At 42.3% G+C, this 25470-nt stretch overlaps 1 long non-coding RNA gene and 1 pseudogene across 8 annotated transcripts in view; one reads left to right on the forward strand and one right to left on the reverse strand.

Annotated features, from left to right (window-relative positions):
* LOC309607176 (F-actin-capping protein subunit alpha-1 pseudogene) overlaps window positions 1-17756 on the forward strand; it is a 72926-nt pseudogene extending 55170 nt beyond the window's left edge. For 4 of the 6 annotated variants that reach the window (XR_014249692.1, XR_014249694.1, XR_014249695.1 and 1 more), the window contains 2 exons: window positions 15650-15939; window positions 16532-17756. The product of XR_014249692.1 is annotated as an F-actin-capping protein subunit alpha-1 pseudogene (transcript). Of the gene's footprint in view, window positions 1-7253; window positions 15940-16531 lie in introns of those variants that run through there. The other 2 variants (XR_014249697.1, XR_014249698.1) reach the window with 2 other exon arrangements.
* Window positions 1-25470, reverse strand: part of LOC309607184 — a 218092-nt gene that overhangs the window by 39656 nt on the left and 152966 nt on the right. The gene's annotated exons all lie outside the window — the stretch shown is intronic.

The following is a 25470-nucleotide window of genomic DNA, read 5'->3' on the forward strand; positions in this document are numbered from 1 at the left end:
GAGGTCAACATTTGAGGACTTAGTAAATCAGGTCAGCCTTGGATTTCCGTCACAGCTCTGACTGCTTATGTGAGCACTTTATATCACAGAGAAGGAAGTCTGGAGGACAGGACAGAGATAGCTCAGAGAGGTTTCCACTGATATTTACTGAAGCGTTATGTGAAAATATTCTCCCCAGCTCCCACTTCTATCCTCTTTAACCACACACATCCACAGAGATGAGCACTGTTGTCATTGACTGTGGCCACAATACAGGGTGGAGGCAGCAAGGCCAATTTACATGTACCCACCCCCACCCCCATCGAAGAGGCGTGACACAGGCTAGAGGGGAAAAGAAAACGCGTGCAGGTACAGTAGAACGGCATTTTGTATATTGTGATTTGTCCATACATGTTGATTGAACTGAATTAGGTAAAAGTGAACGCAGCAAATATTTGCCTTGCGCTAACATGCTTAGAAGTGGAATTTTGTTTCACTTTCCCTGTCATCTTGCAACATCTCCAAATATTAATCGAAATTTTGCGTAACTCCAATGTATATTTGTATTGGTATAAGACGGTGTTGTATTGAAAAGATTGGCACAATTTTCTGATCAATTACAAGGCTCATATAGTTATTAAACCTTACTTTTGAATGGAAGATTAAATACAGATTGGTGACACAATCAAAATTGGAGGTTGAGAGAGTTTTGCCCAGTGCAGATCCTGTTTGCAATCAAGATTTGGGATACTGTTTCAGGGAATTCCCAACCAAGAAAGTATGAAATAAAAGCCAGATGAGTGAAACAAATAAAGAGCTATGGGAAAGCAAAGGAAAAGATGGTTATGTTTGTGAGAAAGTTCTGAGAAAATTTTCACAGAGAAGATAATATGGGAGCAAAGGGCATGGATCTTACTGGTTTTGCCTTACATGGTACCTAGAGCCAGCTTAACAATTAGTAGATTCTCAATGAGTAGTTACTGAACTTATAATGGAAGGAAAGGCAAGGAGATAAGAAGCAAAGTTTTAATCTTGGAGCATATCCATATTTAGAGGGCAGGGAGAGGAAAAGGAAGAAGACAAGAAGGTTGCAAAGAAGTAAAAGAGGAAAAGGGGGAATAGAAAATCATGCAAAGTATGAAGACATCTCGAAGAGAACTTGTTGGACAATATTTTCTAATGCTGTAGAACAGTACTATTTAAAGCGTGATCCTCAGACTAGCGGCATAAATGTCACCTTGGAACTTGCTAGAAATGAAGATCTTTGCGCCAGCTCCAGATCTACTGAATCACAGTCTTTTGGGGTGAGGGCCCAGAAGTCTGTTTACTTAGCTCTCAGAGTGATCTTTATGCATAGCTGGAGTTTGAGAAACAACATTGTGGCATATTTCTGGAAGATGACTTGCTGCTGGCATAACTTAAGTTCTCTGATTCTGAGAAGATTTCAAGAATTTGGTTCTAGGATCCTCCCAGAACTATGTTGCAGGGAAATTATTAAACTAAATTGCTAATGTTTAAATTATATTTAAACGGTTCAAGATAAACAGTTTATGCCATGATTATTTCTTTTTTCTTCTTTTATTGAAGTATAATTGATTTACAATGTTGTGTTATTGTAGTTTCAGGTGTACAGCAAAGTGATTCAGATATATATATATATATATATATATATATATATATATATATATATATATACACACACTCTTTTTCAGATTCTTTTGCATTATAGGTTATTACAGAATATTGAGTATAGTTCCCTATGCTATAAAGTAGGTCCTTGTTGGTTATCTACTTTACATGATTTATTTCTTCAAGTCTGTTTTATAATGCCTCACTTCCATCCCCACCCACACCCCAGCCCTGTGTAGCTGCAGACACAGGGCACAGTCCAGGGTGGGGAGAGCAGGTCTCAAGTGCGACTGAGTTTAAAGTGCTTGCCAAAGGGGCTTCCCTGGTGGCGCAGTGGTTAAGGATCCGCCTGCCAACGCAGGGGACACGGGTTCGAGCCCTGGTCTGGGAGGATCCCACATGCTGCGGAGCAACTAAGCCCGTGAGCCACAAATACTGAGCCTGCGAAAAAGAACATCAATTAATATAAAGATGCAGCCGTTATAGATTTTTCATGTGAACCTCATTGCTTTTGATAGGGATCAGGAGAAACCCTTTATAAAGGGGGACTAGTGTAAACATCTCCACTTTGGTCTGGGTCCTCAGACCATGGCCGACCTAACTGTGGTCATTTCCTGTATTGAACACCAGTTCGTGCTCTGTGGTGGTTCACGCCAGGGTGGTTGTTCCAGATCAAGGCTGTGCTCCCAGGAGCAAGGAATTCTCTCTCTTTGCTAATGTGTTTGTTCACAACTCAGACTTCAGGGTCCAGGACCTGCATCAGCCGTCTTTGTGTCGCCCTAGCTAGCTGTCTCAATGTGCTTCTGCACAGATCTATATACCGTATAGAATGCAGTTTACAAAGGTTACTCTCCTTTACTGTCGGGTGTTGCAAAACCATCTGCTGCTGCAGAGATTAGAACCTGGGGTGGCTTCTCTGTGCTGCTGTGCAAGTGGGTTTTAGAAATCATCCTGGCTTTGGGAAGGTAGAGGAATCTCTCTAGGCTATGAGTTAACATAAGGCTTTCCCTTAACTCTATAGTTTCTTGTCTGGTGTTGCTCTATCAGCGGAATATTATTCAGTCCTAGAAAGGAAGGAAACTCTGAATAGTCAAATTCATAGAGACAGAAAGTAGAACAGAGTTTACAGGGACTAAGGGGAGGGGGTTACGAGGAGTTATTGTTTAATGAGTGCATTTCCTTTTGGGGTGATGAAAAAGTTCTGGAGATGGATGGTAGTAATGATTGCGTTAACATTGTGAATGTACTTAACGCCACTGAACTATACACTTGAAAATAGTTAATATGATAAAATTTCATCTTATGTATATTTAGCTACAATGAATGATAAATTTTTTTTTTAATTTTACAGCTCATTGGAGGCTCTGAGCTCAGGGGTGGGGTTTACATGCTATGGCGTCAGCCATTTCTTTGGGGACCCCTCATTGTCAATTTCCTAAGTCTTTCCTCTTGGACGAGTTGGATTCTCCAGAGAAAGACTTTCCAAACTCTTACCTGAAGGACAGAGATAAGCAGAGTGGGGGAAGAGGGCATAGGTCTTGGCAGTCAGTATGGAAACGTTTATTTAATCTTCCTCCAATCCGATTTAGTCCTCCTTTCATTAAGGTACCCCTGCCCCAAACTGTGTCTGGTGTAACCCCTGTCTGGAGACCTTCTCTGTTACTCCTCTGGAGAATAGACCCTTAGGTTTCTGCTGCGTAAAGGAGGGCTACAAAGACATTTCAAGTCTTAAACAGATTTGTGACCAATCCTCCTGTTTTCACTCTGCACCTTAAACCCTCCTTCTAGAGGTAACTGATGTCACCAATTTCTGAAACTTTTGGGATTCTTTAGTGTCACCTGATCCCCCTACTGGCTTAAGATTCATCTTTCTTAGGTCAGATAAGTCAGTTACCATTTGTTCATCTGCTCTCCAGCTTCTAAAACGTTATTACTATTTCCTTCTCTCTCATTACCTTTATTCTCAGGGGCTTATGCAAGGAAAAAAAAATCCTTTACTGTTGTTTTAATGGAGCCTAGGACAGAGCAATATGGAGATGGATGGTAGTTCATCTGAACATGTATGTTCAGTCCACTGTCTTTGCCGGTAAAACTTTTCTGTAGTGTTTACAATGCCACTTAAAAAACTGTTGTGATTTCTTAGGCTCAATTAAAAGAGGGAAATCATCTGAAACAAGGAAAGTGGTGGTGGTCAGTGAACTCTGGAGTACTGTTTTCAGTTCCGGGAACAACCCTTAACACTAGAAAAACTGGAATTATTTAGAGGACCATGACTAGAATATTAATGGAACAACTGAAGGGACTAGGAAGGTTTTCAACAGAGAGTGGAAATCTCCAGCAGTTGACCTCAAATATTTGAAAGGCTGTTGTTCATTCATTCATTCATTAATTCATTCATTCGATAAATATTTAGTGAGTTCCTGCCGTGTGCCAGGAGGTATTTTTCCAACATGGGAACACAGTAGTGAACATGACTGATTCTTAATTCTTGTGGAGCTTACATTCTAGTGGAGGAAAGAGTGATTTGCTCTGGATGGACCCACTGTAGAAATAGAACAAAAGGATAAAATCCATCAGGAAATAAATTTCAAGTTAATATAAAGAAGAACTTTAAAGTGTTTGAGTTATTGAGGTGTGATGGACAACCTCTTGCACGCCCTCAGAAGGTGATGAAAACTAGGATATGCCCAATAAAAGCTGAGCAGAGAGGTTAAGTTGCACAGGGTCTAGTTGGAATCCCAACTCTACTCCTTGCTGACTGTTGACTTCGGTCAAATCACTTAACCTCTATGAACCTCTATTGTTTCATGTGTAAAATGCAGCTAATATAATATACCGTGCAGGGTGTTGTGAAGATTAAATGAATTACTCTGTGTAAAGTGCTTGGAAGAGTATCTATAGCACAAAGTAAGGGCTACATAAGTATTGCTAATATTATTTCTTTTTTTTTTAACCAACTTTTTATTTTGAATAAATTTCAAACCTATAGAAAAGTTGCAAAAATATCTATATACTCTTTATCTAAATCCCCCAATTGTTAACATTTACCTTATTTGCTTTAACTCTCTGGTGTGGTTTGTTTGTTTGTTTGTTACTGGAACATTTGAGTACTAGTTTAGCTGTCAGGACACTTCAACCCTACATATGTCTATATATATGGGAATGAGGGCATTCTCCCACATAACCACAGTCTAATCATACAAAATATTATTGATACAATCCTACTTTCTAATATGTAGTCCATGTTCAGTTTTCCTCAGTTGTCCCCATATGTCCTTCATAGCTTTTGAAAAAATCATAATCCAATCAAGGATCAGATGTCACACTTAATTGTTATATCTCTTCAGCCTCTTTAATCTAGAACCATTCACTGAACTTTTTTTGTCTTTTATGGCATTGGCATTTCTGAGGAATCTAGGCCATTTTTTTGTCTATTGTATCTCAATTTGGATTTGTCTGATTCTTTCCTCATGATTAGATTCAAGTTTAACATTTCTGACAGAAATACTACACAGGTGATGTTGTTTTCTCACTACATCACATCAGGAGGCGCTTGATGTCAGTTTATCCCATTATTCCCATTTGGTTAAGGTGGTGCCTGCCACCTTCCCCTTGGTATTAATAAGTCATCTGTGGTGTCATATTTGAGACTGTGAACGTCCTATTCTCTGGACAGTTTCTCACCCAGTGATTTTAGCATCCACTGATGATTCTCTTATTATTATTCCACAGTGGGCATGGCACAGTCAACCAGATGAACAGAGAAGATAACTGGTCCAGGGAGAAATTGCCATAGAGTATAATGGGGGCTTCATAGCAGGTCATTAGTCCCACTTAGTAGAAGAGACCATAACCTTTGATATAAATGCACATTTCTCTGACAATTGTTAGCTGAATGACACTGGGTAAAATTCCTTAAACCTAATACTCTGTAAAATGGGAATTATAATTTCCATATCACGAGGTTCATTTGTGGATTGAATACAAAGGGACTGGATGATGATAATGGTGATGATGACAGATGCAGCATCACAGGATGAAGAGCATTAAATTATCAACTAACTTAGTGGCAGTTAGAGAAAGAAAGAATGAAATGGACACAAGAGACAGGATGTAGGGAAAAGGCCTTGCTTCACAACTAATCAGATATGAGAAACGAAAGACACAAGGGAAGCACAATGATTAAATATTGGTTGAATGCTTCCTATGTGCCAGCCATTCTCCAACTGGTACATTTAATCAAAGAGTGATGATGACTCTCCGATTTATGGAAATTATGGCCTTACCTCCTGGGTTTGGACAGATTACAAAGGGCAGAAGTCAGGAGAAGGAGATGAAGAGTTTGATCTTTTTCGTACGCCATCTGAATCGCTGGTGATACATCTAGTCTGAAATGTAATGCAGAGCTGGTCATAATCAACATTGGACTGTTCGCACAACAATCTCCTGAGAAACTTATTAAAATTGTAAATTTCTAAGTTAAGCTAACCCTTCAGAGATTCTGATTCTATATGTCTGGGGTGAGGTTTTGGCCCACTGTCAAGGTAGATAAAGTGTTACATGAGCCAAAGAAGTCAGCTCGGGGGTTGAAAGTCGATTTGAGTGTTATCAGATTATAGACAGTAATCGTATACTTGGGTGTGATAGCATTGGCGTAAATCCTGGTTTATAACAAGAAGAATGAGGCAGCAAGGTCTTTTACAGATCAGTTGAGGCATTATGTGCACATTCCTGAATTGACACAGGAATAGCCAGAAAGTTCTGACGCCACCTCCGAGAGCTGCTCTTCAGATCCGTGCTGTCCCTAGGTGGCCTCTAGCCACACGTGATTCAACCAGAATTAGAGAAGCAAGAGTTGATGGACTTTTAAGACACATTTCTGAGTACTCAGGGTCATTAAACAACAACGACAATTTTTATTATGGAAAATATAAATTGAATTGAATTTACATTTAATTTTAAATGAATTATTTAGCCCATTTCAGGTGTTCAGTAACCACGTGTAACTAGTAGCTGTTAGATGGGACAGCATAGATGTGGAACATTTCCACCACTGCAGAAAGTTCTATGGGACAGCACTGCTGAGGAAGTGTTGATAGCTTGCCAAAAGCCCACTCATAGTACAAAGTAGTTGTCATGGCCTCACTCTAGAGGCCAGGAAAGACAATGTTTAGTGAATAAAGGACGATTTTAGTTGGTCTTCTTGCCCACTGAAGGAGAAAATACTGTAACAGGCAAGGAGGTATTTGATGAAATGAAGAAATGGCATCCGTGTATGTTCATTCCCCTTCTTCGGTGTGGGAAGGGCGAGACGGGAACTGAGCTTCTAAACTCCGTGGCCCCAGGAGCAAAAGCTCCCTATAACACCCTCAAGGGAGTGTTCTAGGATCCACTGTCGGATTCTACTCTCCTCCTGGCCTCCCCCTTCTCCAGGCAGCCCAGTTGCCACGATGGTTGGCAGTGCCCAGGTGTGACGCCAGGTGGCTGCACTTCCCCTCTGTGTGCGCTCTGCTGGCCTCCTCTCAGGGTAGTTTGCACCTATCTGCTCTTCTCGCCCTTGCGTGCTGCGGTAGTTAGCTGCTGTTTTGTCCCCTGGAGGAAGCCCATATTGTTCTGTTCCTACCAGAGAAAAAACAAATCAAGAGCAACAAGGAAAAATATGGAGTGTAAGCATGTGTTTCCAGGTCATCAACATGCAAGCAAACATGCATGAAAATGAGTGTTAATTTCCTGCATGATTCAGTGTTTGCAAGACTATCAAGTCATTTCCCATAGGCAGCCCAACAGCCATCACATGGTAATGAATTTCTATTACAGCCATGTATGATGGTTGAACCAGAAAACTAATGAGCAAAGAAATGAACAAAATAATAACAATGGTGATAACAGTAATGATGGTGTAATACTTAACTGGAAAGGCATTTACAACTGGGGTCAATAGGGTAATATAGTTATTTGGGGGCAGTGAGAACAGATCTGATTTTCTCATTTTAACATTTGTGGTTTCTGCTGCCTTTACATTTTTAAAAAATAAAAATTCTCAATGAAAATAGACCCAGCCTAACGATCAAAATGGAAACAAGTTGTATGGATAGTAGTTTGTGCTTTTATTTATGTTCTTCTTATTAGGTTTTAGAGGTCTTTTAAAATTTCCATGGACTGTTCTGCAGAAATTAAAACAGAAAAAGACTCTAGCTTTTTGGAATTTTTGTGTTCAGTATTGAATTATATTCTTCATTACCAATTTTCTCCTTCATACATATGTATCTTTGGGTTTTGCTTTAGTTATCTATAAAACTCATGATGGACTTGTACTTTAACATGGACTAAACCATTTGAAAACAAGACTATTTTAAAGATAAATAGGTATTTCAAAAATTCATTTTATCCTCCTTTAGAAATCACTATTATTTTCTTCTCACTTTTTCTTTCTCTTAGTTATCATCAGATATATTTTAATATCAGATTGAAAGGAGAATTGATCTGGTTTTTACAAGGTAAAAGTACATGATGAATTTAAAACATCTAGAGAGCAGCCCAAGATGGCCAACTTCGAGGATTGGGTGTCGGATGAGGAGAAGGTACGCATAGCTGCTAAATTCATCACTCACACACCCCCAGGGGAATTTAATGAAGTGTTCAACGATGTCCGGCTACTACTTAATAATGACGATCTCCTCAGGGAAGGGGCAGCACATGTACTTGCCCAGTATAACATGGGTCAATTCATGCCTGTGAAGATAGAAGGATATGAAGATCAGGTCTTAATTACAGAACACGGTGACCTGGGTAATAGCAGATTTTTAGACCCAAGAAACAAAATTTCCTTTAAGTTTGATCACTTACGGAAAGAAGCAAGTGACCCTCAGCCAGAGGAAGTAGATGGAGGTCTGAAGTCTTGGAGAGAATCCTGTAACAGTGCTTTAAGGGCCTGTGTGAAAGATCATTATTCCAACAGCTTCTGTACTGTTCATGCTAAAACTATAGATGGGCAACAGACTGTTATTGAAGAAATGGCATCCATGTATGCCATATGTATTGAAAGCCACCAGTTTCAGCCTAAAAACTTCTGGAATGGTCGTTGGAGATCAGAATGGAAGTTCACCATCACACCCTCTACAGCCCAAGTGGTTGGAGTACTTAAGATTCAGGCTCACTGTCATGAAGATGGCAATGTTCAGTTGGTTAGTCATAAAGATGTACAGGATTCAGTAACTGTTTTGAATGAAGTCCAAACTGCCAAGGAGTTTATTAAAATCATAGAGCATGCAGAAAATGAGTATCAGACAGCAATTAGTGAAAACTATCAAACAATGTCAGACACCACGTTCAAGGCCTTGTGCCAGCAACTTCCAGTTACCTGCACCAAAATCGACTGGAACAAGATACTCAGCTACAAGACTGGCAAAGAAATGCAGAATGCTTAAAGGCTGAATGTAGGATTCTTCAGTACATGGAAAGAAAGGATTCAATGTGTGGTCATATGATAAATAAGTGATTTATAAACAAGAGTGATATTTTTCTAGGGCTTTCAAAGTTAACAGGTTTTCTAGCCTCATGGAATACTGTTGAACTTATAGCATTGTCTTGATTCTTTTGTGTTTTCTGCCTTGTAATTTTCTGTTTTCACTATATCTACTTGTAAATCTTTTTTTTTTTTTTTTTTTTTAATTCTGCCACATTTAATGATGGAGAGAGATATCTATCCTGGAGTCATTTTACTATTTAGAAAATTTTCCTAGCCATGAAGCCCTGTTACTGACATAAACAGGTAATATGTTCAGTACTTTTCTACCCCATCCTTCAAAGCACTTCTGGTACTTCACTGGTTTTTACTGATCAACCAACAGCTAAAGAGGCTATGCTACAAACTATAGCTGAATGGAAGACACATTCATTCTTCTCCCTCCGATTGCTTTGATCATCATTTATAACATCTCATAACTATAGTCTCAAACGTTTGGATTGGGGCTTTTCAGGTCCTTTTTGGAGGCAAAGGAAGTTTTCTGGAAATTCCAGTGTAGCCAGCTTCTCTGGGGAAGTTGTTTTTAAATCCAAAGACTTGAACCACATTCCCTACAAATGAATGTGTTTGCTTTTTTCCCTTCCCTCATTGTCTCCTTCCCATCTAGTACCATTATAGTTATAGACATGTGCATTTTTAGAAGAGTTTTACCCATTTATTATTATTTTTTTAATATTCAAAAACTGCTGACATACTAGAGATAGAGTATAAAACTTGAAAAAATGCAGATGTTGAAGGAATAATAGTTATCCTGTGCTTTAATACTTTGTGGCAGGATTGTACCATAAGCGAATGAATCAAACAACTATGTTAATCACAAACAAAAACTAAAAATGAACCGAAGTGAAAAGGACAACATTCAGACAGTATCTTTCTATTACAACCTGTTATTTAAGGGAATACTAGTGATTTGTTCTAAATAGGTTGTAAAACTTTTTCCAAATTACTCTTCCTCACTCCTGCCTGCCAACTCAAATGTTAACTGTGATATAGCAACCCTTCCCAGGTTTATTGGCAGGTACAGGTGTGATCTCAGAATGCACAGGTAACATAGATATGATATGACAGTTGGTAATGGAGGATTCATTTACATTGTTTACACTTCGATGACCAGGCCTTAAGGGAAGGTCAGTTTTTTAAAAACCAAGTAGTGTCTTCCTCCAAATACATGTCAAAAGAAGAGTTTGTGTTTCAGCTTTGTTTTTGCTCGGTAATACAGTCAAACAAGAGTTTATTTCCAAGTGACCCGTTGAGCTGTGTAAGCATTTTTGTTTATTTCAAATAAAATATATTTGTATAATTTGTCATTCACACTATCTATCCGTACCACACTATCCTCTGTATCAGGTAGACCAATAGAAATATACCTGTTCTGTTCTTTAAAAGAAATAATAAAAAATAAAACTAAAAGAGAATTCTAAATAATGTAAATTGAGTTTAATGTTTAGTTAGCAATTTTTCTTGAAAAGTTGTGTCAGTTCATGCTCATTTTCTTTAATGGAGTGTTGTTATCTCATTTTAGGTAAATATTCTCTAGCAGGTTTCAGCCAGAACAAATATTTACAGTTAAGCCCTCAACTCCAGAAAATGGCTTTGCATGTGTGCTGGGGGGGAGGGTTAAATGCAAAGGCTGACTTTGTCTTCTCTTTAGACAAGCCACCACAATAAATCATTCAAAGACACTCAAACGGATGTGTATTGGAGGAATGCTCACCTCCGTGAAGCTAAGGTAGAGGGTTAAAAGGCTATGCAGGCTATGACACCACGTAACTAATGGGCACACTTTTCACAGACAGAAGGGCCATGCTTTAGTCATCGTGGTAAATCTGTAGTGACAGACGTTTGTTCTATATTTGTGAATGACCTGATTTGGCATGCATGCGGCTCGTTCTACTGACAATAATGGTAACATGGTGTGAGGGAGAGAGGAAAGAAAGGAGGAGGAACAGGGGGAGGAGGTGAGGTAGAGGGAGGAGAGAGACCCAGGCAGACAGAGAGGGAGAAGGGGAAAGGAGTTTTAAACAGCTGAAGATCATGAGCATCTAAGGGTGACTCTAAGGAAACCTGCCTTTAGTAGATGGTTATTTTAATTTGGGAGCAAGTCTTACATTCATTCCTAATCGATTTGGAGAGGATCACCTTCCCTTCCTCCATGCCCCCTCCCTCTTCTTTCACTCCTCTCCCCGCCAGTCTCTGGGGAAGATAGATATTTGTCAGACGGTAACAACGGATGCTTCTGTCTCAAGGAATCCCTTGTAATTTGCAAAACTTGCCTGGCCTTCCACCCTTTGCTGCAGTCCTGCTACCCCTTCAGCTAGGAAAGAACCTGGCCCCAAGTGATGAAAAGAATGAAGGGCTGCCAAGAATTATTGACGTCTGCCCTGACCAGCCAATCCAAAGTGTGGCCCTCCCCCATCATTCTCCAACACAACACTTCCTATCACCTGAAACTATCTTACTGATTTCTTCGCAGTTGTTTAATTAACCAACTAGGATGCAAGCTCCATGCAAATAGGGACACTGTCTTATTCACCACTTCTTCTTTAGTGAAGAATATGTATGTTCTTTATCTTATTTGTATTCTCATTATAAAATAAATGCTTGAGGAGTATTCAGTGAATCTATACAGATATTTTTCTATGTTGAGTTCTTTCAGTTTGCAAACAGTAGAGATCTACTTGGGTTACCTCAGTGAGTGGGTGTTTATAAGGGCCACACAAGCAAGCGAGGGCTCAGGAAACTCTCCTGGAAACTCCACTGGGAAATGGAGCGTGGATCTCACTATTTAGGATCCATTTGGAGCTTTATAACCCGAGAGCCCCTCTGAGGACACAGCATCTGTCTGCTCACTTCTGCTCAGATCAGGCAGCCCTCCCTCTCCGCTCCAGGGCTCTGCCATGTCGGTGAAACAGCTGCACTGGCTCCCCGGTTCCGCTGGTCTGGACTCTCCAGCATCATCAACTCTCTGTGAGTTCTGAAGTCAAACTCCTCCAGAAAGGGTTTGAATGATTTGCCTAATCACTACACAGTATAAGGAAACCCTTTGGGGAAAAACTGCCTTGAAACCAGCACTCAGAGGTTCCTTACCAGGGGAGCACATCAGAAGCAACTGTACAGCTTTTTCAAAATACACTTCCAGGGGACCCGCTGATATGTAATAAATTAAAATCTCCATCTGATATTGAACTGGACATCTGATATTTTGAAAAGTCTCTCCAGGTAATCCTGTTGTGCCCCTCTGGACCACAGCCAGTGCCATTGATGATTGCCTTTGGGCCAGGGGCTCATCTTTAGTCCAGTCAACTATGCCCAGGGAGGTGGAATTCCTGGTACAAAGGGCAGGGAGTGAGCATGGCACACACTCCGAAGTCCCTAGTATCCTTTCACATACCCTGTCTACCTTTCCATTTATCTGTCCATCTTTCCTCCTGTCTACCTATATATTTATCTTCCTAGGTATGATTCTTAGATATTGGATCTTGATTCTAATATCCTTCTCCTTTTCCTTCAGAAACACTTATAAGGATTGATCAAGAAGACAAGTTAGAGCAGTTTTGAAAACTGGAAACAGAACAGTTGTGATTATAGAGAACAGAGCCCATAACTCTAGATTCCATTTCAGAATTAGAATTTAGCTTCTTAAAATAATAATCCTTTATTCCATAGTCTTTCTCATTCACAGTCCTTCCAAGGTGGGGATACCTGGAAAGGAATTTATTCTTCTGGGTCACATGAGGGCAGCCCACTGAATTACTTATGAAATATAACTGCTGCTTATTTCCTTTATAACAACAATGACAACAAACAGAGGTAAAGAAGGAGGAGGAGAAGGAAAACAACATCAAGCATGGACCAATTTCCATGGCTGACATCAGGAGGCCCTTGGGAAAGAATGGGCTAGCAAAAAGTGAGGAAGACTCGGCAATAATTTAGTCAATATAATGTGTACTGAGCTCCAATTTGTATCGTGTGTAAAAGAAATAGAAGATACTGCCCTGCCTTCACTGAGCTGACAACCCAATAAGAGAGACACATGGAAAGGAGCTACAATATTAAATAGGGTAATGTATATAAAGAACCTAAGACTACTGTATGATCTCAAAAGATGCTAGTTCCCTTTCATCTGAAACAAAGAAGCTGGTTAAACAATAGCTGTGTGTATCAGACTTACCTAACTTCCCTTCCAATTTCCTCCTCCCTTGCCTGCCTCTGCTTGATTTTCCAAGCTCCCTTGCAGCTAAGGTGACCATATGACACAGGAGAAATCTGCTGGCATTGCCTCTACCCTTTTGTACTGGGTTGAATGGTGTCCCCAAATAATCCATGTCTACCATAACTACAACCTTATTTGGAAAATGGGTCTTTGCAGATGTAATCAAGTTAAGATGAGGGCTTACTGATTTAGGATAGGTCCTAAGTCTAATATGACTGATGTCCTTATAAGAAGATGGAAATTTGGACACACAGTTGCAGATACACAGGGGAGAAGGCCATTTGAAGATGGAGGCAGAGCTTGGAGTGATGTATCTACAAGCCAAGGAAAACCAAGGATTGCTGGCAACCGCAGAAGCTGGAAGAAGCAAGGAAGGATTCTTCCCTAGAGCCTTCAGGGGGCGGATGGCCCTGCCCACACCTTAATTTTGGACTTCCAGCCTCCAGAACTGTGAGAGAATAAATGTCTATTGTTTTAAGCCACCCAGTTTGTGGTACTTTGTTACGTTGGCTCTAGAAAACTTCTTTCTTCTTCCTAGAAAGAGGATATGATTCCTTGAGGAACAGCAGACATCTTATGAGCATAAGGACAGAAGCCATATGCTAAATAAGGCTGGTAGACCAGAAAGACAGTAAACCTGCCACCTTGGGGCAAGTTCCCCAGACTTGAGATAAATAAATCTTAGATGATTCAGTTGTCACTCAGGATTTCCATTAAGGGAGGTACATTTCTGAGTAAGGCACTATGGTCAAGAGGAACCGACATAAGAGTAACTTGAGTTGACGTCTCAGCCATGTTGTTATGTAGATGGGTGGCCCTGGGCAAGTTGTAAAAACTTCTTGAACTTCATTTTATTCCTCTGTAAAATAGAAACAATAATATGTACCTGGGTTTTAAATGAGATATTTTATGAGAAAGCCAGGGGTCATCAACAGGGCAGGGGAAGCTAATACAAATTACCTAGACTGTGGAATCTCCCAAGGTGCCTGGATCCTGTCTGTTGCCTATCAATACAAACGCTATATGGAGACCATTTCCCCCCCCTATGCTTGCTGGCGGGGACTTCCCCCTATTTTTTTAGTAGGAAGCAGCTCTTGACAGCCCTGGTAAAATATAAAGAAAGTACCTTGTAAAATATAAAGAACCATACTAACATTGAGGATTATTTAAGTACAAATTAAATAGCTCCATCACATAACTTATATAAGAAGTATTACTGGGATGAAGGGCTCCAGATGCCCTCATCCAACAGTTGAGAGCAGAGGTGATTTTTTTCAAGTTCTGTCTGGGGTAGTCCTACCCCACAAACTTCCTGAACCATGCCTTTCTTGCCCAAAGTATGTCCTTCCCATCCCAGAACCTTCCTTTTAGTTATGAGCAAATACAAGACAGGAGCTAACAGCCTGTGTTGTCGACACTTCCTAGTCAGAAAGCAGCAGATAGATAAGAATGAAAACTTGTTCCAAAGGCCCACGGGCCCTGATGTAATTGAACGGCAAATTCAAGGGAGGCCACAGAAGCCCACCGCTGCTCCCTGGACATCCGAGGTGGTAGCTGGGCTTTCTCAGAGGGACACACGAAAGAGACTCTATCTCACCCCACTTCCCACTCGGCAGAAGGGCCTCTCCATGAACAACCTCAATTTTCTAAAGGGCTGGAGCTTCCCAAGGTTCAGAGCATTGAGACGCAGGTCCAGGTGGGCCCTGTGTCCCGGCTCCATCAGTGCCTCGTTCCTCGCAGAATTCAATCAAACCACCTGTTTGCAGATTCGAGTCTCCACAGTGGCCGGCCCTGGTCTGTCTTTTCCACTTCCTGCCACCCTCTCACACCCTCTCACCACTCTGGAGCTAAGTGAATACGGTTTTCCAAATATAGTTTCGCAGCCAGTGTGTTAGGCCTTCTAATGAGCCACGGTAATTGCTTCTGCTATTTTCCAAAATGGAAATCAACCTCGGAAGAGCAGCTGGGTTGTTGTAATGTTCTCCTCCCTCCGATTACATCCCCCCTCCCTACAAGTCAGTCAGGCTCCAGCCTTGACTGCTTCATCTGTGAGCGGGGCCTGTGGGACATGCATGAGGAATGTGCTGATGGCGGCACAGGCGGGGAGACGGAATAAGCGAGCTATTGTGTCTTTATTACATTTGAGGGAGTAGGGAAGGAGGAGGTGGGAGGGAAAGATCTGCTTCTACTTTTGATTTCTAAGATATTCTGTTACGTGTTGTGCTTTTCGATGTATCTGAAAAGATAACCAGGGTTTTAGATGACAGAGCAAAGATGTTTCCGCCCTCCTTCTTTTTTTCAAGAATTGCTCCGAAACAGCACAGAGAACAAGAAACAGAAACACGAGCCCCGTATTCGTTAAGGGCAGGAGACATCTGTAATCTGGAACCACAATATATGGAGATGAGAAACAGATGGAGGAATGGTAAGGTGCTTCGTAGATAGATGTACGGAAAGTTAAACCTGAACGCCCAGCGGGGTCACCATTGCAAATCAAGCTGATTCACTCTGCAGAACACGGGACTTCCCAGGCCCACGGACGGCAGTGGCCAGGAGTGAGCGTGGCCCTGCAGACAGTCCCTGTGGGAGGAAGGTAATAATACCAGCTACCATTTGTGATGTGCTTATTGGTGCCTGGCTCTTTACATTCTCTCCTGCAGTCCTCACAATAGCAAAACGTACTGGTGTCCCCATTTTGTAGATGCAAACATTAAAGCTCAGAAGGATAAAATCATTTGTCCCAGACAACAGAGAAAAAGATTCTAAACCAATGGAGGCTTCATTCCAAAGCCTTACCATCAGAACCCCACCTCTCCTTGTGAAACTGAGGCAGGGGTCCCAGCTGTAGCTACGTTGACTATGTGGCCGGGCCGTGGTATGGCTGGTGGGGTTGAGAGCGGGAGCTGAGCAGGGCCGCTGCTGTCTGACGTCCGGCCCTACTGCGTGGCTCGTCCATTTTGCAGAAGCTACCCTGTTGTTTTGAAAATTCCTATAGAAATGGAAGTGTCCCCACCTCCCCTTCAATAGCATCTGGTCTGGGGGGACCCTCCTCCTGGAATGGGGGTTAGACCTAGAAAGTGAGTTCTTCGAGGTCCGCAGTAGCCAAGGGTCCACCAAACACACTGTCCTGGGTCCTGGGGGGGGGAGCGGGCTAACCCCTTCCTGTGCCCTCCTGTTTGCTGCAGGCCTGCTGCCTTTCCTGCACCACCCAGAACAGGTGCCCGTCCCACCGCAGCGTCCCGCCCCTCCCCTCTACCATCGGGTCCACTGGTCGCCAATCGCACACACGTCTGGGTGAATCTCGGTCATGAGGAAACCAAGCATCCCGTGTCGGAACCTTAAAATAAAGTCTGCAGACACGTGATGAGAGTCTACTCTGTAAGCGGTCACTGCGTAGGCACTTCAGAGGTGAGAAAGACAAAGGGCGTGGTGTCTGCCGTCAAGAATCCATAACCAGCTGGAGCTTCTAGCATCAGCCCCAGAAAAGGGAACTGAAAATACCAGGCTGCGTGCTGTCAAGAGCTGGTGGAGAGGTTCTCGGGCTTAGGGAAGTTGTTCTCATGGTCTGTTATCTCCGGCTCTTCCGTTAAATTGTGAACGCTTTGAAAGGAGGTGGTTTTTCTTTCCCCCAGGCCATAGCAGTGTGTGGGTAAGCATTTGTTCAGTAAGCATGTTTTGAAAGAATGGAGGAAGGAAGGGAGGGAGGGAGGGAGGAATCCGTATGTTCAGAGGGAGGAGTACTGCACAGACCTGGAGTATCAGGGAGGGCGTCAATGAGGAGGTGCGTCTGCAGCCAGGCAGAAGGTTTGTCATCCAGTGGCTCCACGTTACCAGTGGAAACTTCCAAAGGACAAGACAGTCCCAGAAAGAGGCTGACTTGAGAGTAAGCCCAGAAAGCAGGCTTGTGGCAGTGAGCTCTGGGGAGACTGATGGAGACAAATGGATGTCATGGGGACACCAAAACAGAGCCTTTCCAGGAAGCAAGTAAAAAGTCAGCTGTAAGTAAAAGAAGTATCTAGAAACAGATATATGTTCTGACCCAGATGTTGCCACTGACTCTCAATTCCTATCTTGCAAAGACAAGGCAACTTTTATGATGCATTTATTTTTACTTTTGTCAGTCAGCCTGCTGATGCCCCAGGCGGCTGCAACAGTCTGTACCTACCATCAAAGGCTATTCAACAAAGTGTGAAATTCTTGCTGGCATTGAATGCCTCAGAGTCATGGGTTCCTGTTTGCCACTTATGATGACATCCAGCAATCAGGACCAGTACAAACTAACTTCTGCCCATGCTACTAACAGATAAATTGAATCGATGGTTATCCCTTCATTCAAAAAACATTTACGAGCCTGTACCGTATGGTTCGGCAAAGTCCTAGGCGGCAAACTGAGCACTGGAGATTGAACGGGGCGGGTAAATAGCCAGGGTTTCTTCTCCGTGGACTCTGGGTCTGGTATCTGCACAGATGTTCAGTTCCTTTCCTAGCTGATGCTGCTTCCAGGCCCTGGGTCAGGAAACTACAACCTGGAGGTCAAATTCAGCTCACCACTTGTTTTTGTACAGCCCTCTCAAGCTAAGAATTTTTTTTTTTCCTTTTTTAAGTGGTTGGAAAAAGCCAAAAGAAAAATAATATTTTGTGACACATGAAAATGACATGAAATTTAAATTTCAGTGTCCATAACCAAAGTTTTCTTGGAACACGGCCACGCTGGCTGGTTTATGTGCTGTCTACGGCTGCGTTCGTGCTACAGCAGAGTCATTGCCACAGAGCGTATGGCCACAAAGCTGAAAGGTTTTACTATTTGATTTTTTATAGAAAAAGTTTTCTGACCCCTGTTCTAAGCTAACTTTCTCAAAATGCACTCCATAAAACACTACTTCTAAGGATATTAATGTGTTAGATTTTTTTAAAAAAAGATTTCCATTGTCAGTATATTAAAAGTTTCTCTACTCAACATTTTCTCTAATCTGGAGTGTGCCAAAGTACACCCTCTAAGACACAGGATGTGGAGGTCTCCAAACCTGTTCATACATTTGTTTACTTCCAGAGAATCTCATAATGCAGGCGGTTGTGCACAGCACTCTTTGGGAAATACTTATCTAAACAGAGTTCTTACTCATAGGCTTTATTTGTGTTATTTCTGAAACCAGTCACCAAAAACCAAAGCAGTGTCATTGCTGGAGAAGTAAGATTTTCCTACCCAGATCTGAAGCCCCTTCCTCTTACGCATAGCCTGATTGTTCTGAAGCCTCCCAGTTTGATTCCAGCTAAAGGATTAATCTCTACCTATCACACTTAGAGTTTCCATATGCGTCCTGAAATGAAAACTTGTGGGGAAGATCCCAATCCCCTAGCTGTCGGTTATCTTGCCGACAAGCTGCTCTTGATTTATTCTGTAACCACACACTGATTCATCCACATGTGTGTGCATAAGGGTCTCAGGAAGAGCCCAGGATGGGTCAGCTGGGGCCCCAACACTCTGGGACACATCTGGAGAACTGAAGGTTATCTGCACAGGGGCTGAGAAGCCTCCAGGGAGAGCATTAAGGGAGAAATAAGCCAGGCATAATGACTTTGACTCAGTAAAAAAGTCTTCACCCTTCTAGGGGAGGGCAGTTCTGAGGATCATGTGATCTCTCTCACATAGGTGCATCCCCTGCTTTGATACCTGCCTGCTTGAGTCCTGTGAAGAGGTGGCAACGGGGAAAGGGTGTAAATAAAAACTGAAAGAGGTGTTTCTTGACATTCTTAAAATCTTGAGGCCTGAGTGACACTGCTTCGAAACTGAAGAAGGCATGCTTCCCGCCATGCCGCGAGGCATTGGTCTGGTAAGTGCTCATGGCATTGGGGGTGCTGCTGCCCAGGAGAGAGGGCCAAGCGGTATTACAGCCTCCTGGGGGCGCTGTGGGCACTGGAGAAGCCGCAGAGCCCCACCTGCTCCTCAGAACAGTGATAGATGGTGTGGAACCACCAACCAGCAAGAGACAACCTTGCCTGGAGCAGTGGATGCGATGGCCACCAGCAGGTGTTCTGGTGTCCAGTGGCAGAAGAAGCCTCTGCTCTTCCAGAGGATTAGCAGCAGAAGGGCAGCTGCATCTCCTAGAGCACAAACGAGACTATCTACTCTCCCTCCCAGGAGGGCGGGTACCAGGAATCCTTGGGGCTAGTGGGCATGGGGCTGCCATTCTGTGTCAGGCTCATGACCAGTGAGCTTGCGACCTTTGATCTCACTTCTAGTCTCAGAAGGTGCATGGGGGAAATTTGGATTTCTTCTATCCACTAACAGAAACACACATAATCTCACACACTTGCATGTATTCCTATCAAGACATGTGCTATGAATGTAAAGCTCACAGGTACCCAAGCTGTGCTTGTATATGAAGCCATACATCGTTAAAATGAGGTGGGAATGGGTGAGAGTTAGGTGGAGGGTTTAAGTGGATGAGTCTTGGGGTTGGGGGTCTCGCCATCCCTGCTTCATCCAGAGAGCTCTGCTTTTTTCTGTTATATATACTGTGCTTCTACCTAAAGATTTCTTTTAAGAAAGGTTTTCGTGGCAAAACAAAGAGCTGTGAAAAACCCAATTGATATAATCCAACACTCTTATTTTATAAATGAGGAAATGGGGACACAGAGGGGTTAAATGACTCATCTGAGTTCATGAAGACAAAAGTATTGGATTAAGGGCTCGAGTCCAATGTTTTTGTTTTGTTTTGTTTTCCTATTACACCTTGCAGAGAAAGAAGGAATATACACTAAAACAATGAAGTCTGGATATTTTACAGAACTTCATGTGATTCGTAGTTTTAGTGGTCAGAGGTTTGAGAACTGGCTTATTAGATCTTTTAATTTTTCTAGCTATGATTTTATAGCAAGAAAAATATTAGCTATGGGGGCAAAAATGTAGATTAAATTAATACAGTTATGTATCAAATGACCACAGTTAATACAATCTTCAATTCAACTCTAAAGTTGCATTAAAGTCTACTTAGACATGTTGTACTAATCAGAAATATATAACAAAATGAGATCATTGTGTTTTAGAAAGGGCCTTGAAGAACAATGGCCCAATTTTCTAAGCACAGAAGGAGACGAAAAAGATGGCAAGAAAGTTGGCGAAGAAGTTCATGAGTAAATGTAAAGAGAATAGAATTATTCACTCTGGAGAAGAAAAGGCAAAAGAAGCTAACCATTTCCTGGGGCATAAAGGATCTCTTAACTGAAGTGTGCTCCTTTTCTCATCCACAAGGAGGACAGAGTAAGAGTGGACCTTTAGAAAGACCGTGGGAGCTTCAAGGTGGTATAGAGTCTGTAGAGTAGCTTTGAGGTTCTCCAGGCCATGCAGAGCTATAAAGATCAGAGGTAGTGCACGTTTAGTGATCATTCCAGGCAAGAAATGATAGCTGGATGACTCATGGTCTCTTATTATTTCAGAAAATATCAAGTGTCACCATATGGTGGAGACTAGAGGTAATTCATCCAGGAGGTGTAGGGGTAGGAAGCAGGAAGTTGAGGCACCACTTTCCATCTGTACACTAAGACGGTTACTTGGAGTGCCCACCCACTCTGCACGCTGCCTCCGTAACCAACTCTGAGTGCCCTTTGTACCCTGCCCTGCCCCTCCTGCTGTCAATTAGAGATTCCCAGCTGCCTGCTGGTGCCGTGGCTGAAGTCTACAGATGAGCGTTGGAAATAAGGCAAAACACTTTCTTAGAAACTTAGGTTGCATCTAATGTCCTCATTTCTTAATATGCTGTCATAAACTTCTGAAACATGATCAAGTTCTGGACACAAATGACTATCACACATCCCTCCCTGTGTCACCATTTTCCCTTTCTTATCAGAGAAGGCATTTGAAGCTGGTAGAATGGGACATTTAAACAGCTGGGAACTGGATGCAGGCACATCTTCCCAGAGGGGGTTGTCATAAAACATATGCTCACATGAAAAGTGACAGAGATGGTACTTACAGGAATTGCTAGCCTAACCCTTAGTACCTCGGCAGTGCCCGCTTCCAGAGAACAGGACGCTATGGACTGTCCCGATTGTGCATCTTTCAAGTTCCCTTGTTTTCAGACTCCAGGGGTCATGTTGCTCTATTGTATCTATATCTAACCTTGCAGCCCCAGGGCCCAGTGATGGTAGATATTTGTAATGGAAAAAAAAAAAAAAGATTCAGAAATAAACAGTGATTGTTCACTTCAATTTTAATGGACCCAGAAGATGTATTGGAATCCTATGGAATGAAAGGATTATTTGTGACTGACGAAAGATTTTTGTTCAATTAACCCCAAGTCATCAGCATCATTAGAAAGTGAAATCCAAGATTTCAGAAAGGTGTATTTGCAAGTTGTTAATTATAAAAGCAACCAAACAAGCCAACTCAACAATAAACCTCCAACTCACTAGCTTGCCTGATGCCCTGAGATTCTGGGATGATTTGGTGTCAAGTGCCCCTTTCACTTTCAGGAAGAAGGAAAGGAGCAGCTGAGACTCTGTCTTCCAAGGACAGACCCTGACTAATTCTCTTGTTGTTCCTGCCTTTCTCAGTCTGGGCAAAGTTGTAAGCTGGAAAACTCAGCTTCAGATGGTGAGGCGCTCTCTTGCAAATTGCAAGGATTTAGCGGGAGTGGGTATTAATAATTTGCAATGTCTGGTGGTGACTCAGGTCTCCGCAGACTGGCTGTTTAATTTGCAGCCAAGCCCCATTTCTCTGACTGTGGCCCTGGTCCCACATGTCCCTTCCAGGATTCCGTATTTCACATGAGTCTTTGAGGCTGTAGACATGCCTCTGTCTTCACGCCTCTAGAAGTATGAGACACCCAGGAGGCAGTGCAGGCCCCTTTGAGTGTAAGTTGTTGAATCAGCCTACTTTGACTGATTTTCTGTCACGAGTTTGCTGTTGAGAGCAGCTGTGCCCCAGTTATCACTCAGGCTAAGAAGACGACAGCTTTTACCGATTTACTTGGGGAAGTCTTTGGAAAGCATCTAGATGTTCTCCAACTTTGGCCTATGGATAGGGCATGAGAGTCATTTTGTATACTGCTCAATTTGGAGGGTCTGGTTAATTACAGCAATTTTCTATGGATTTTTAAAAACTGATATTTCAAGGACTGACCTGAGCAATTATTTCACTGGTCATTAATGTGAAATGGAAGAGAGAGAAAAGATCAAGATGGCGTGGAAATCATGCCGCTTGAACGAAACAATTATAATAGTTACAAGAGTTTTTTTAAAGTAAGCTACTAAAATAAGGAAGAATGGTGGTGACTAAAATTTATGTAGAGGCTGATTGAAACTTTACTCCCTTCAAATGGGATTTCATCTCTAGTACGCTGCAAATGTCCTTAGAACCTTACTCTCCCATGCTGTCCCAGTAATTGTCACCCACTCCCACTCCATATCTCTTCTCTCTTCTTCCAAACTCCTCGAATATCTCAAGTCCACATTACTGCTCAGCCCAGGGCCCCCACTCCACCTGACTCCTCTTCTCACCTCCTTACTGAATTCTGTTCCACTAGAAACACTGTCATTTCCGACATACATCACTCCAGCCAATCTTGGTTACTTTCAGTTCTGCCCTACAACCTGATTCTGCAAACAAAGGACTAGAAAACAGCACAGAAGCCTTTTGTACAGGTGGAAAGGGGAAGAGGCTCTGAATAATCCTTGATTTTTAAAATTACACACGCAAAGGCCTAGTGTAAGGCCAGAGCAAGAGAAATGATCAATAAGTAATTCACTAATATTAACTATAATTAGCTGGAGGAAATAGAGTGAGGTTAAAAAGTGAAAGAAAGAAAGGAAAGAAGGAAAGAAAAGGAAGGAAGGAAGGAAGAAGGAAAGAAAGGGGAAAAGGGAAAACAGCAGTTCCTTTGCAAAATTTTGTTTGAAGTCCCAAATTTAAAGTTCTAACTCTGATCACAGCAATCTAGACGTGGCCTTCTTCTTCTTTTTTTTTTTTTTTAATAAATCTATTTATTTATTTTTGGCTGAGTTGGGTCTTCGTTGCTGCACGTGGGCTTTCTCTAGTTGTGGCGAGCACGGGCTACTCTTTGTTGCGGTGCGTGGGCTTCTCGTTGCGGTGGCTTCTCTTGTTGCGGAGCACGGGCTCTAGGCCCGTGGGCTTCAGTAGTTGTGGCACACGGGCTCAGTAGTTGTGGCTCATGGGCTCTAGAGTGCAGGCTCAGTAGTTGTGGTGCACGGGCTTAGTTGCTCCGCGGCATGTGGGATCTTCCCGGACTGGGGCTTGAACCCGTGTCCCCTGCACTGGCAGGCAGATTCTTAACCACTGTGCCACGAGGGAAGTCCCGACATGGCCTTATTCTTAATAGAAGTTATATATATATAAGGTGAGAAACTGTGACAAAACTATGCCCAGAATACAGCATGGAAAGAAATATATATTCAAATGATAATGGTGGTTGCTTGGGGAGGTAGATATGTAAGAAATGTAATTTTGGAAAAAAGATTAACTGATAATACACATAGAATCAAGCTGTAACATCTCCCCAGCTACACCAGCCTTCAATATCATCATTACTGAAACTCTTCCCACTGACATAGATATTCTTCATTGTCTCCCTTCTTCCTTCCTTTCCTCCCTCCTTTTTATCTTCTTGTCAGTGTCTTAACCCATTCAGACTGCTGTAACAAACTACCATGACTGAAGGGCTTATAAACAACAGACGTTTATTTCTCACAGTTCTGGAGATTGGGAAGTCCAAGATCATGGTGCCAGCAGATTTGCTGTCTGATGAGAACCCACTTCCCAGTTCACAGACAGCTGTCTTTTCTCTGTGTCCTCACATGACGGAAGAGGTGAGGTTGCTCTCTGGGGTCTCTTTTATAAGGGCATTAATCCCATTCATGTGGGCTCCACACTCATAACCTAATCATCTCCCAAAGATTCCACCTCCTAATACCAACACACTGGGGGGGGGGGGTTAGGATTTCAACATATGAATTTTAGGGGGACACAAACGTTCAGTCTATAGCAGTCACCTTCAAGGTCATTCAAGGATAAAGATACTGATGAGGGTAGGGTTTCCATGCAATGTGACTTGTCTGATTCTCTTTGAAAATAGTCATAAATGGGGCTTCTACAAATGTGAGGGAGGAAAGCAGTACTCAGTATTGACTGAACACATACCAAGTCTCATGCTGTACCCTTGACAAGCACTAACCCTCTCCCTTTTTTGTTTTGTTTTCTTTCACAACAATCATGTGAGGTGTGTCTGTAATTACAGTGGAGTTATATGATGCATGCATTTGACTTATTCAACCTAGAGAAATTAAACTGTGTATACTTCCCAGAGAAGAAGGTGGTGGTGGAGTGGGAAGAGAGTGGGAAGAGATTGCATTTAATATAATTGGTGCAAGTGATTTTGCTCCCACTTTCACTCCGTGAACTCAGGCACCAGGGTGCACAGAAGATGTGTGTTTCCTCAAACTCTCTCTGTTACCAGGGTGCCTCCAGTGGTGTTTAGCATCTTGGAGCATCAAGACTGATTTTAGTGCCTAAATTTGCAATACAGTTGTTTTCTTCCAAAATGGCTCATAAACTGAGGCCAGGATTTTATCTGTTCCACTGTTGGAGGAAAATTTAGCTGTGTGAGACCCAGTGAGAGATGATTTGGGAGATGACTTTGGAAGAGAAACCATATAGATGCATTTTGGAGCATTGTCAAGAATAAATTTTGATATATGTGATATTTTACTTCAGTTGTTCAGTCTTATCTCACATGTGAGACTCCACTTTATCTCCATTTTACAGATGGGAAAATTGAGGCTCAGGGAAGTTAAGTAACTTGCTTCCTGCCATCTATATGGGGCCGAGATGCGATCTAAGCCAAGGCAGTCTGGCTCCTAAGCATATGCTCTTCCAACTCTGCTTAAATCCAGCTGCACTCTCTCCTTGCATCCCAGTTCCAAACGGTCACCTGCTTCTTGGCCATCTCCTGGGTGTCCGTGTCATCTCGCTTTTCCCTTGCTTCACTTCAGGACTATTTTGACAAAAGTAATAGTCTAAGTCATTTTAGAATATTTTTGCCACACACAGGTCGTAGGCAGTTACTGGCATCTTCATTTTCCCGATAAGGAACTAAGGTAAAGAGTGGGA

This window comes from Balaenoptera borealis (genome assembly GCF_965194805.1).
Source record: "Balaenoptera borealis genome assembly, chromosome: 12".
Taxonomy (NCBI): Eukaryota; Metazoa; Chordata; class Mammalia; order Artiodactyla; family Balaenopteridae; genus Balaenoptera; species Balaenoptera borealis.